Consider the following 13,604-nt stretch of genomic DNA (forward strand, 5'->3'; position numbering starts at 1 on the left):
CTCCACCTGCTTTTCATCTCCCCAGATTCGGTTTAAATCTTATCTGCTGATAACCACCTTTATTGCCTTTGATGTTGTAGCTGTCTAACTATTAGTTTTGTATAATCTTTTTGGAGGGTTTTAAGAAGGGGAGAAGATAAACTCAACATGTGATCCCATGGCCTTATTCAAGTAGAAGCTCCGATCTATTTTTTTTTTTTTAACATTGTTTCCTGACATTAAATCAAGTAAGAGATGTAGGGTTCTCCTGACTACAATTAACTCTCTCATATGGCTAAATAAGGACATGACAAGTTATGCAAAACGTTTCTTTAAAGCTCTCTTGAAAGTGTTCAAGGAAGTGGGAAGAAATGGAAATCTTTGAGAGTAGCCAAAGGGAAGGAAATAAGTTACATGTCTCAGAATATAGAAATAAAGTTACTGGGCCGGCATGGTGGCTCACACCTGTAATCTTAACACTTTGGGAGGGCGAGGTGGGCAGATAACTAGAGGTCAGGAGTTCGAGACCAGCCTGGCCAACATGGTGAAACCCCGTCTCTACTAAAAATACAAAAAACATTAGCCGGGTGTGGTGGCATGCACCTGTAGTCCCAGCTACTCAGGAGGCTGAGGTAGGAGAATCACTTGAACCTGGGAAGTGGAGGTTGCCATGAGCCAAGATCGTGCCACTGCACTTCAGCCTGGGCAACAGAGCAAGACTCCAACTCTAAAACAATAAATCAATCAAAATAAAGTTATTGTATCACAGCAGCTATGTCATCTGGAAACATAAAAATATTCTATTTAGGTATGGAGTGGTTTAGGGTTAGGTCTCCTTTATGAGTAGAAGGGAATATATTTAATTTTTTTTTTAAATACAATTTCCTATATCTTCAGTTCCAGAACTGGTTCTAAATCACTGGCTGTGAGCAATTTCACTAGAAATGCTCCCTAATGACCTGCCCTGAGCTAATAGCATCGAGATCATTGATTAGAAATAAGACAAGCAGCCCAGGACACAGGGCACAGCTAAGCTTTTACAGCTCAGATTTTCAGCCTTTCCATCACCACGGTGGAAGGGGAAAAAACTCCTTTCAGTTCCCTGAAGGATGTGTTCTTGCACATAAATTGGCATTTAGGTTCAATTAGATACTGAAGGCCTGGTCCTTTAAGGCCAGCCGGGTGGGTTGCGGCTAGATATGCCTCGGCGCCTCTCCTCTGTCCTATTACTGGGCAAGTGTCCTCTGGCTGTATGTGCTCCAAGTTATAACCTAACGAAAGGGCAAAAAGGTGGAAGAGATGGCTGATGAGGAGGAAGAGGATGGAAAGAAAAGGAAGACAAAGATTTCCCTGACTAAGCACATAGCCAGAATCTCAGCAGGTAAAATTATACAGCACAGAGAATCTCGATGAAGATTCTAATATAGATCACACAACTCTGAAGCTTTTCTCTTTAACATGAGACTCAGTTAAGGGTTGGAAGGGAGCTGGTGAGCAATGAAACAGTAAAGTACAAGACGGCTCCAGCTTCCCGACATCACTTACAGTCTAGGCTAGATTAGCACACGCCAGACACAGTTCTTTTCACTTTACAGCCATTGCTCATTTAATACTCACAACAATGACACTCACAGTATCTTCACTTTACAGATAGGGAAAATAAGGCATAGAGAGGTTAAGTGACTTGCCCAAAGTCACACAGCTAGTCCGAGGCAAAGCCTCAGCTCTGACATGGGAGGCCATTCCCTAACTCTTTGTTCACTGTTTTCCTTAAAACATGATCTTGGAATTACTTTCTCTCATTTAGCAATATCATGCTAATTCAAGAGTCAGTAAAATGTGTCCTTGAAGGTAGGTACAAAAAAGGATGTTCCCTCCAAAGGCAGCCCTCATCACAGCCTGAACCTTCAAAGGGTTGTAAGGAGCCTCAGATGCACAGCTGCCTTCTCTAGCACCACACTTTTGGTTCCACTGCTTAGACGACTAAGGAGAATGAAGAGCTTATTCCTTATTTTCCTGTTTCTAGAAGGGCAAAGGAAGGGAATACCATGAGACAGAGGCCACACAGCCCCCAAAAATAGAAGACCTTTTTTTTTTGAAAGGCAAGGTCACCCAGGCCGGGGTACAGTGGCGCAATCACAGTCCATGGCAGCCTTGACTTCCCAGGCTCAAGTGATCCTCCCAGCTCAGCTTCCCAACATGCTGGGACTACAGGCACACGCCACCATGCCTGGCTAAATTTTTTTTCTTTTTTTAAATTTTAGTAGAGATGAGGTCTCACTTTGTTGCCCAGGCTGGTTCTTGAACTCCTGGGCTCAAGTGATCCTCCTACCTAGGCCTCCCAAAGTGCTGGGATTGGCCGGGCGCAATGGCTCACACCTGTAATCCCAGCACTTTGGGAGGCCAAGGTGGGTGGATCACTTGAGGTCAGGAGTTCAAGACCAGCCTGACCACCATGGTGAAGCCCTGCCACTAATAAAAATACAAAAATAAGCCAGATGTAGTGGCATGCACCTGTAATCCCAGCTACTCGGGAGGCTGACACAGGAGAATTGCTTGAACCTGGGAGGTGGAGGTTGCAGTGAGCCAAGATCATGCCACTGCACTCCAGCCTGAGGGAGAGAGTTGGAGAAGGTCTCAAAAAAAATTATATGTATATATATATATTTGATTTGGACACTGATTCTGTATGGAGATTTTAATATTCAGTAAAGGCAGAATAAGATGTGGAAATACCTCAAATAAACAGAAGAAGATAAGGCATCAGTCAAACCAGGGAGGGATAAATCCGATAAAATGAAGGAAGAAGTTCAAACATTAGCAAGTGGTGTAGGAGCCAAAGGTTCCCAACTAAAATGACCACTGGAACAACTGCAGCTTGAAAATATTTCCTGTGATCAAAATTTGCTCATTAGCTATGGATGTGAGTTTTGGGAAGAGATGATTCTCCTTTACATAATTGCCCAGATTGAAGAGGATTTGCTAGAATTTAGTACAGTGGACCTGTGAATGACACAGGTTGGAACTGCATGGGTCCACTTATACGTGGATTCTTTTCCAACCAAATGCAGACTGAAAATACGGTATTGGTGGGACGCGAAACCTGCAATGTACAGACGGCTGACTTTTCCTAGGTGAGGGTTCCACAGGGCTCACTGTCAGACTTGAGTACGCACGGCCTTTGGCGTACGTGGGGGTCCTGGAATCAATCCCCCACAGATACTGAAGGACAGCTGTATTTATCCCCTGACACACTGCAGCTCTTCATGAATACTGGGAGTCACTATACTCACCTAAGTTTTCTATACACTGAGGTTATGAGGTTCCAGATTCCAAATGTGGAAGTGAACTTCCTTCTTTTCTCCTTGTGAGTGTGGGAGTCTATGGGAGTGTGCATGAGGGGAGAAAAGGGAATGTCACTGAGCACCAGCATGAGCACATCCAAGTGTGACCAAGACGGGCCAAGCATGAAAGTAGCCAGGTGGGCGAGTGGCCAAGCGCCAGCGAGGCCAGTCCCAAGAGTGACTGAGCCCAGGGGTGGCTGAGCCTGACAGTGTCTGGCTGCTTTCAGTGGTCCCACAGATTGAGGCTGTGTATGAAGAGACTCCTCCAGCAAACGCTTTTTTTTTTTGAGATGGAGTCTCGCTCTGTCGCCAGGCTGGAATGCAGTGGCACGATCTTGGCTCACTGCAACCTCCGCCTCCCGGGTTCAAGTGATTCTCCTGCCTCAGCCTCCTGTGTAGCTGGCACTACAGGCACGTGCCAGCACGCCCAGCTAATTTTTTGTATTTTTAATAGAGATGGGGTTTCACCATGTTGGCCAGGATGGTCTCGATCTCTTGACCTCGTGATCCACCTGCCTCGGCCTCCCAAAGTGCTGGGATTATAGGCATGAGCCACCACGCCTGGCCCCCAGCAGACACTTCTAAGGCATCCTATTCTGAGGTCAAAAATACATTTTTAGGCTGAAAGATGAGAATAACTTCTTTGGAGAAAGCAATGAACCAGCAGTAAGTGTGTGGGGTCAGGAGTCAGGCTAAGCACTCTGACACCTGTTAGAAGCCGTCTTGAGAACAGAAGATTCTCGAGATTCCCATGTGAGGGTCCTATCCTCCTAGATTCCCAGGTGAGGGTCTTCAGCCTCATCTCACCCATTCCCCAATGTCCTGGCCGGACAAAAGCCACAGGCTGGGGGAAGAGCCATTTCTAGCAGAGCAGGCAACTGCTTCCAAGATTTAAAGTAAATGGGGGATTCCAAGACGTCTGATTCAGATGATCAGTAAAGTCACCGACGGTTTAGTCTTTCCTAAATACAGTCACAAAGATTTTAATTTCACATTATGTCAAGAGTTTTATGGAGCCAAGGATCTTTCCAGTACTGAATATGCCTATACAAACCCCACAGAAATCAGGCGGCAAAAGCAATAATCATAACTATCACCTTTTGGGTCAAAAACTTGATTAAAGCCAAATGACAACTAAAATGTATTTTACTAGCAGTAAGATGAAATCCAGAGCATATGTCAAAGCTGGACTATGAAGTCATAATTTCTCTAGATCACAGTTGGAAGCAGTAATTTTATCACTCTGTCCCTCCCTAGCCCGTAAATCCAAATATAGTTCAGACAGCAGCTCTGGGCCGCAGGGTAGCATCCTACTCACTGCGAGACCCTGGAGAGAAGCTCCACTCTCACCGGCCCAGGCAGGCCACACCCAGGCTCCCTGCTCTCATGAGTTTATGGCCCTGGGCACCTCTCCCAATCCAGGGCAGAATCAGCCGTCACAGGAGTAAGATGCTGCCACACACCCTGGATCAGCTGTCCCCAGTAGGCATGACATGTAGTAGTCTAATTAGCCTCTGTGAAGATGTCATGTTTCGTGAGCAATGAGGAGGACCTAGACAATTTTAGACATGAGAACATTCCTTCGGGCATGCCAGAGGTGGTGCTCTTTCCATGGGCCCTTTTGTGTGTTCTTAATACCCACAAAGACCTGATTCCCATTTTTAAAATCAAACCAGGAGTCCCCTGGCTTAGAGTGGCCCTCTACACACCCCCACCACCCTGCCCACAACCAACACATCACCTTACCCAAGAATGTCATGCAAATCTGCTCATGGTATCTCCCCACTCCTATCCCCAGTGCCACGTCTGAACCTTCATTCTTACTACGGTTTGCTTGTATTAGTGGCAGAGTCTCCACAAAAGTCCCCCGAGGCAATCTCCTAGTCACTGTGACAAAACTATTCCGGAACACGGCCCCACTTACACAGCTCCATGCTGGGAAGGGCCGATGTCCCTCCACAGCCACCTCTCCCATTCCAAGACAGGAGCAAGAGCTACTCTTACCCTGGGGCTGCAAAAGGATGATTATTTGCTTACCAGGACAGTGAAAATCCTGAGGTAATTTTTTTTAAGGTAGTTAAGTGTTAAGGCATGATCTAAGCTTCTTTCTCATGTAGTCAGAACTGGACCAAAATTGCCTGCTGAATGACAATAAGCATATAAAAACTGCACAGTGGCCGGGCACGGTGGCTCATGCCTGTAATCCAGCACTTTGGGAGGGTGAGGCAGGTGGATCACCTGACGTCAGGAGTTCAAGACCAGCCTGGCCAACACAGTGAGACCCCATGTCTACAAAAACACAAAAATTAGCCAGGCCTGGTGGCATGTGCCTGTAATCCCAGCTACTCTGGAGGCTGAGGCAGAAGAATCGCTTGAACCTGGGAGGTGGAGGTTGCGGTGAGCCAAGATTGTGCCACTGCACTCCAGCCTGGGCAACAGGGCAAGACTCTGTCTCAAAAAACAAAACAAACAAATAAAAAACTGCATGGCATTTGACATTCTTGGTATTGGGACCTGACCTGCTTATTGTTCAGAAAGCTATTTATAAAAGTTTTGTGAAAACCTGAAGCATTATACAAACTATATATGCTATACTGTAAAGTTTTTATAAGTGGGGATCCTTTTAAATAGAAACTTCTACTAATAGGCAACTTGAAATCCCCAACTACACATCATCTTTCAACTTTAGACATTTAAAAATACAGCACACAAAAAACTTCACCTTGGCCATGTCCACACCAAGTAGGAAAAAGTCCAAACGGAATGAAACTGTCTGAATTATAAATCCTTGTGAAAATACTATTAATCAAGAGGGAATTAATGTTAACTTATCTAGTGGGTGCTATTATCATAACTCTTTAATATCAAACTCACAAAATTAGCAGCAGGAATATAATGATACTTAAAAAAACATTATTTTCTCAGTAAGGTTGGCCCATAGAAGAATAAGGATTAGTAAGATGCACAGTGGTCAAATGTGAAGAAATGCGTGATTTTTAGGGAAATTTGCAAGTTGGCTGCAATCATGAACACCGTATCAAGCCAGGTAATGAAAGCCACTCCTGCCTGGGTGGGCTCAGTCCAGCCCAGCCCCTGTTGATACCCTGATGCATTCTGCAGCTAACCAAGTTCTTACAGGGGAGAGGGGAAGAAATGGCAACAAAATACACATTGAAAACAAAATAAATATGTTTCCTGAAGCCAATATCTGAATAATCCTTAGGTAATGACCATTTATACACTTGATAAGTTTCCCAAGTTTTTCTTTCCTCTTTCTTAAGTAAAATGGAAATCTAGGCCAATTTTTAAGCCGGATAACATTTAGAAACTATTTTTTTAGGTCATTTCATCCCATTTTTGGTTGACTAGTGTAACCTAGGCAGCAACTGGATTTCAAAGCAGCAGAGGAAGACATTCCGAGCTCACCCAGAGCCCAGCGCTGGGACGCAGCCTCCACCCTCCCAGGAAACTAGCCACTTACATTCCCTTGCCCTCTTGCCCTTCTGCCCTTCCTGCCACCAGGTAGCTGGTCAGAATGGGAGTTTTCTTTCTTTCTGCAGTGGGTTGAATGATCACACACACACACACACACACACACACAACCAAGTCCTAGTACCCACACTCTGTAAATGTTTACTTACTTGGAAAAAGGGTCTTTGCAGATAGAACAGAATTAAGTTACAATCTTAGCCAGGTGTGGTGGTTCATGCCTGTAATCCCAGCACTTTGGGAGGCCAAAGTGGGCGGAACACAAGGTCAGGAGATAGAGACCATCCTGGCCAACACGGTGAAACTCTGCCTCTACTGAAAATACAAAAATTAGCCGGGAGAGGTGGTGGGTGCCTGTAGTCCCAGCTACTCGGGAGGCTAAGACAGGAGAATGAAGTGAACCCGGGAGGCAGAGCTTGCCGTGAGCCAAGATCACGCCACTGCACTCCAGCCTGGGAGACAGAGCGAGACTCTGTCTCAAAAAACAAACAAACAAACAAAAAGAACAGAAAAGGAAGGAGAAGACACACACACACAGAGGAGGTCACATGAAGATGGAGGTAGAGATTGCAGTGACACAGCCACAAGCCAAGGAATGCCTAAAGCCACAAGAACCTGGAAGGGGCAAGGAACGGGGCCTCCCCTGGAGCCTCCAGAGGGAGTGTGGCCCTGCCGACACCTTGATTTCAGACTTGTGGCCTCCAGAACTGAGAGAGAATTATCTTCAGCTGTTTTAAGCTGCCAGTTTGCAGGAATTTGTTACACCAGCACCAAGAAACGTACATTCCAGATACACAGATATATTATTCTCATTTTTGGAGCAGCAAAGGAACATCATTTAAACACATAACAGGGACCAACCTCCCGTCTTCAGAGCAATATAAGCATTTGTTCTCTACAATTAGATTAAATGGGATTAAACACAGGCACTGCTTCACATGTGAAATTGCTGTGCAAATACACACGGCTGAAAGATACGAGAGGTCAATGGACAGCATTAGCATGTCCACTTCATGAAAAAATGACATAACTTCTCCGCGTTGCTTTAGTGGATACTGGATCCAGTCCAACGTGAGTGGCTCGCTTTCAGAAATGAATCTGAAACTGCTGACCATCTTCTTTGGAGTCACATGCTAGGAGGTAGCCTGGGAAGAGGCCTGACTCTGAAATCTCTCACACACATTGTAACCACTCACTATTTTTGCAAGAACTTGCTTTTCTTTCTAGATATAAACATAAGTATGCTTTGCTCACTGATGGAGTGTAATTCTTGAAAGGAGGGAGAGGGGAGAGATGGCAGCCCAGGGAAGTAAGGACTGAGGGAGAGCAGATAGCAGCAGATGACCTGAGAGGGGACCAGATGTATGCCAGGAGAAGGAAGAACTTCAAAGCCAACACACAAAATACAGGCAAAGGAAATTAACGGGCACATCACAGAAGACATCCAAACAGTCAAAAAGTTCTTAAGAAGATGGTCCAGCTCACTGGCAATATCCTACACACATGTTTCTGAAAATTCCAAAATGTCTTCAGACAGAAGAACCTTCAAACCCAAATATGGATCCCTAAGGTCATTTTCCAACCCAACTACATTAACACAAGTAAAACTCCAGAGAGCCACATGATGCTGCCTGTGAACTTAAATGACAAATTCTAATGTTAACATTTATTTCACTGGAGGCCAAGATGATGTAATAACAAAAGTGTTATGTAGCTTATAAATGGCCTACTTGTAATTTGTTAGCACAATTTTGGAAGTGCTTTCCAAGGAGAAAGAAAAACTTCAAAACATAAACAAACTAATCTTCACTAAGGCTCCATTACTCATAATAAAGGTTAAGGATGTACCTTAAATAGCTCACAAACAGAAAAAGCATGTGTGGATTTCTTTGAGAAGCTTGTAACATCTTGTAATTTTACTTATCCTAGTAAAAGCTTTATTGCTAATTTTTACATAATCATAGAACTACATGAAATAGCCATATTGCCTAACATTTATACTTGGTTTTAAAGAAATTACTATTCCCAAATACAAAAATAACCTATCATTAGAAAAGGTAGGCGAATATTAAAAAAAAATTTTTTTTCATAATAATTCAGTCTACCTTTAGTGTTGAAGTACTGCCTTCACAGCTATTGATGGGGACTCCAAAAATATCCTCTATGGAAAAATATTCAGGTATCTAAAAAAGGATTCATCTGAAGAAATTTTATAGTAATGGTTTCCTTTGAAATATTTTTGGACCTCTTATAGTGAAATCATGAGCCACAAAAATAATAAATGTCTCCCATATTTTAAAACTAAGTAGTGACATACCGTCATTATAAAGATTATAAAATAATCTTCCGATATGATGAGACTAAATTACAATGTTGCTTTTATTTTATTTCAATTAATTAATTTTTTTGAGATGGAGTTTTTTGCTCTTGTCGCCCAGGCTGGAGTGCAATGGCGTGATCTCAGCTCACTCCAACCTCCACCTCCCAGGTTCAAGAGATTCTGCCACCTCAGCCTCCCAAATAGCTGGGATTACAGGCACCCACCACCACGCCTGGCTAATTTTTTTATTTTTAGTAGAGATGGGGTTTCACCATGTTAGCCAGGCTGGTCTTGAACTCCTGACCTCAGGTGATCCCCCTGCCTTGGCCTCCCAAAGTGCTGGGATTACAGGTGTGAGCCACAGCACCAGACCACAATATTGCTTTTAGATTAAATTTGTAATCTTCAGTAGAAGAAAAATCCATGAGGATTTTTGTTTTTTCACAGAGGGGTAGGACAACAATATAAAGATGAAACTGTTTGGGGTGGGTATTTTTATAGTATATAAATTATACCTCAATTGAAAAATTAAAATGACCTTAAATTTTAAAACGACAGGGACTTAGGCACGAAAAAACCTTTTGGAAGCATTTAGTTCTTTTCCACCTTACAGCCATAAATTAAAGGTATTTCTTAATTTGCTAAAAATATTTCAACGGAATTGGCTTATATTTAAGTTTTAATGGGTCAAATATGTTAACCAAGGATATTCTTTTGGCTTTTCGGGGAATTTGTCTGTCTTCAGACAAAACAAACAAAACTAAACCACTGTCCGAATAGTAGAGACAATTTACAATGTGTGTCAAGATCTAGAGTTCATGAAATGTGATAATAAATAGCCCAAACTACGAGCACATTATTTATTATTACTGCTCTAAGAGTAAAATGCTATGGTCATGTGAGGTCTGTGTAAAGGATAGGACAATGGCCTCCGCCACGTGATCTAGAAGCCACATAACGCAACTTTTGTGGAAGGCAAGAGGGTTCAATCTGTGTGTGAAGATGGCAAGGGCTAGGGCTGTACAACATGGTGGCTAAGAGCACAGGAGTCAAAGTCCTAGGCTGGGAAACAGCTTCTGTCCTTAGTAGGGTCAGACCTTGGACAAAACACTATCATCTTCAGGCAGGCTTCTCATCTGTAAAATGGGGATAATGCAACTTACGATTCTTGTGAACTAATCTTGCGAAAGTAGTAGGCAAATGCCTGGTTTCACAGACAACTAAGACATGAGCTATGTTCCTCAACTGGCTTGGCTCTGTTCTGAAGCCACAGGGTAGGCCTGGCATCCCAGAAATGCTTGTCATTGATAACACGGGGACATCAAGTCAGAGAATTCGAATGTCACTCCTGAAAGTCTAACGACCCTCAGCTGTCATCCACAGCTCATTGGAAAACTGCTAGATAGGACCCACTAAGGCTGACATATGCATCCCTCACAACCCAGCAATTCTACTCCCAGGTATACACTCAACAAAAATGCTTACATATGTTCACCAAAAGAATCAGATAGTTCATAGCAGCATGATTCATAATAGCCCCAAACCAGAAACAACCCAAATGCCCGTTAATAGTAGAAGATAAACAAACTGTGGGATACTCACCCAAAGAAGTATTTTATGGCAATGAGAATGAACAAACTATAGCAACAACACAGATGACAAGTCAGAATGCAAGAGGCCATGGTGTATGTTTCCATCTGTATAAAATATAAAACCTGGCAAAACTAAGATGGTGTCAGAAATCAGGACAGTGTCCCCCAAAGGGAGGATGCAGATGGGAAGGGCCCTAAAGGTGCCTCTGACTGCTGGAACCCCATTTCTTGATCTGGCTACATGTGAGAGAGTTTAGGCTGTACAAATTCAAATGCTGCACCCTCAGGATGTGTGCACTTTTCTGGATGCGTATTATACTTCAATAAAACTTCTAAGAAACTCTCTGGCCAGGCACAGTGGCTCATCCCTATAATCCCAGCACTTCAGGAGGCCAAGGTGGGCAGATCACATGAGGCCAGGAGTTCGAGACCAGCCTGGCCAACAATGCAAAACCTCATTTCTATTAAAAATACAAAAGAAGTTAGCTGGGTGTGGTGACGCACGCCTGTAATGCCAGCTACTTGGGAAGCTGAGGCACAAGAATTGCTTGAACCCGGGAGGTGGAGGTTGCAGTAAGCCAAGATCGTGCCACTGCACTCCACCCTGTGCAACAGAGCAAGACTCAGTCTCAAAAAAACAAACAACAACCAAAAAAACTATCTTTATTATTGATGAAACAATTCAAGGCCACGAACCCAGGGCAGCTCACACCACCCTACTCTGAGGCCCTGAATTCTGCAGACCTATGTCAGCCTAACCAGCAGAGTGAGGGGCCCCAGGCCAGGGAGCAACATCCTCTCTCACCAATGATCTCTTTACATTTCTAAGCCTGGCATCTCTCTGTTGCTTTGCACATGTCTGAAACTGAGCAGTTCTTCCTGCCATGTCTTATCTTCTAGACTTTGGTGGCCATCTGTATGGAAGGAATCTTCAGGTAAAAGACACGCCTCAGGATACTGAGCTGAAATGAGACCCAACTTCTTTTAATTAAACACATCTTGCCTCAGGCAAGTCATTTAAAAGAAATGCCTGTTAAGATACTGGCCAGAATGGTGGCTCACATCTGTAATCCTAACACTTTGGAAGGCCAGTGTAGGAGGATAGCTTGAGTCCAGGAGTTCAAGACCAGCCTGGGAAACATGGCAAGACCCTGTCTCCACAAAAAATAAAAAATTAGCCAGGTGTGGTGTGGCATGTCCCTGTAGTCCCAGCTACTCGGGAGGCTGAGGTAGGGCGATCACATGAGCCCGGGAAGTCGAGACTCCAGTGAGCCATGGTCATGCCACGGCACTCTAGCCTGGGCGACAGAGAGAGACCCTGTCCTCCCCGCCCACCCCACCCCCAAAAAAAGAAACAAAGAAAAAGAAATATCTGTTGAGATATTAAAGATATATCTTTTAAGAAACTATAAAAGAATAATTTGTACAAAACTTAAATGAACACTAGTAATGTATAGAATTTTCTAATTAGGCATACATCATATCCTATCAATCTTAGTGAATTCAAAGTTACTAGTGTGTGCAAAGTTATTTTAAAATATAGAGCATGCTGGAAAACAAAGGTTTCTGAAATTCTGTACATTCACTTCTAAAATGTCAAAATAGGCTCGGTGCAGTGGCTCATGCCTGTAATCCCAACACTTAAGGAGGTCGAGAGGTAGGAGGCCTGCTTCAAGCCTAGGAGTTCAAGACCAGCCTGGGCAGCAAAGAGAGACCCTGTCACTATGAAATATTCTAAAAAATTACCTGGGTATGGTGGCATGCACCTGTAGTACCAGCTGTTGGGAAGGCTGAGGCAGGAGGATCACTGGAGCCCAGGAGATTGAGGCTGCAGTGAGCCATCATCATGCCACTGCACTCTAGCCTGTGTGACAGAGCAAGACACTGTCTCTAAAAGATAAAATGTCAAAATGACTACTTATTTGGATCACTATGCATGAGAAATAGTTTCTTCTCAAAGTATGAGAATATTTCAGTCAATAATGCTCCCTCTCCCTGGTGCAGCACGGGGAATGTTTAGGGCACGGAAACTATAAAATAGTGTAACAGTGGATACATATCACTATACATTTGGCAAAACCCATAGAACTCTGCAGCACGAGGAATGAGCCATCATGGAACTGATGGACTTCGATAACAATTTATGAATAGAAGCTCATCAATTGTAATAAATGTATCACACTAATGAAAGATGTTAGTAATAGGGGGAAACGGAGGGGGATTCGGCGGGGGAGACAGAAGGACAGGGAGGGAGTATATGGGAACTCTATACTCTGTTCAATTTTTCTATTAACCTTAAACTGCTTTAAGAAGTGAAGTCTATTGTTTAAAATATAAATAAATAAATAATGCTTCCTCCCGCCTTCTAAGATGCCCACATTTTACCTTTGATCATTTTTGCAGGAAACACCTAGTTTAGAATACACAAGCCACAGGAAAGAACAAAAGCTTTCACTATTTTCAGGGGTTTGTGCTTGTATGTGTGAACATCTTTGTCACTCATGGTCAGTGACTTATACAGGCATGATTTTAACAATTCAGTATGGAGAACGACTATCTTTTTTTTTTTTTGTACTTGGCTGGATACTGTCCTTTGTAAGAAAATATATTGCAAAATGTATTCAAATAAAAGCAAGAATAGGGGTCGACTTTAATACCGTGGGGAGAAATCCGATCGATTGGGTCCATAAGGAAAGATGTATGCATTCGGTGCTCCCTAATTACAACTGCTTTGGTGGGCAGCAGCACTGGTGAAACAGATGTTGGAGACCTATTAAAGACGGGGTTTCAAACATCTGCTTACAATTTTAAGGCAATTGTAAATACAGCAGAGAAGGTCAATTGGGCCAATTAAAGCCGATGTGCAAATCCACCACTGAG

The 13,604-nt window shown here is 43.4% G+C and overlaps 1 protein-coding gene across 4 annotated transcripts in view; it reads right to left on the reverse strand.

Annotated features, from left to right (window-relative positions):
* Positions 1 to 13,604, reverse strand: part of HLCS (holocarboxylase synthetase) — a 241,156-nt gene that overhangs the window by 80,064 nt on the left and 147,488 nt on the right. The gene's annotated exons all lie outside the window — the stretch shown is intronic.

This window comes from Nomascus leucogenys, chromosome 25 (assembly GCF_006542625.1).
Source record: "Nomascus leucogenys isolate Asia chromosome 25, Asia_NLE_v1, whole genome shotgun sequence".
NCBI classification, from domain to species: domain Eukaryota; kingdom Metazoa; phylum Chordata; class Mammalia; order Primates; family Hylobatidae; genus Nomascus; species Nomascus leucogenys.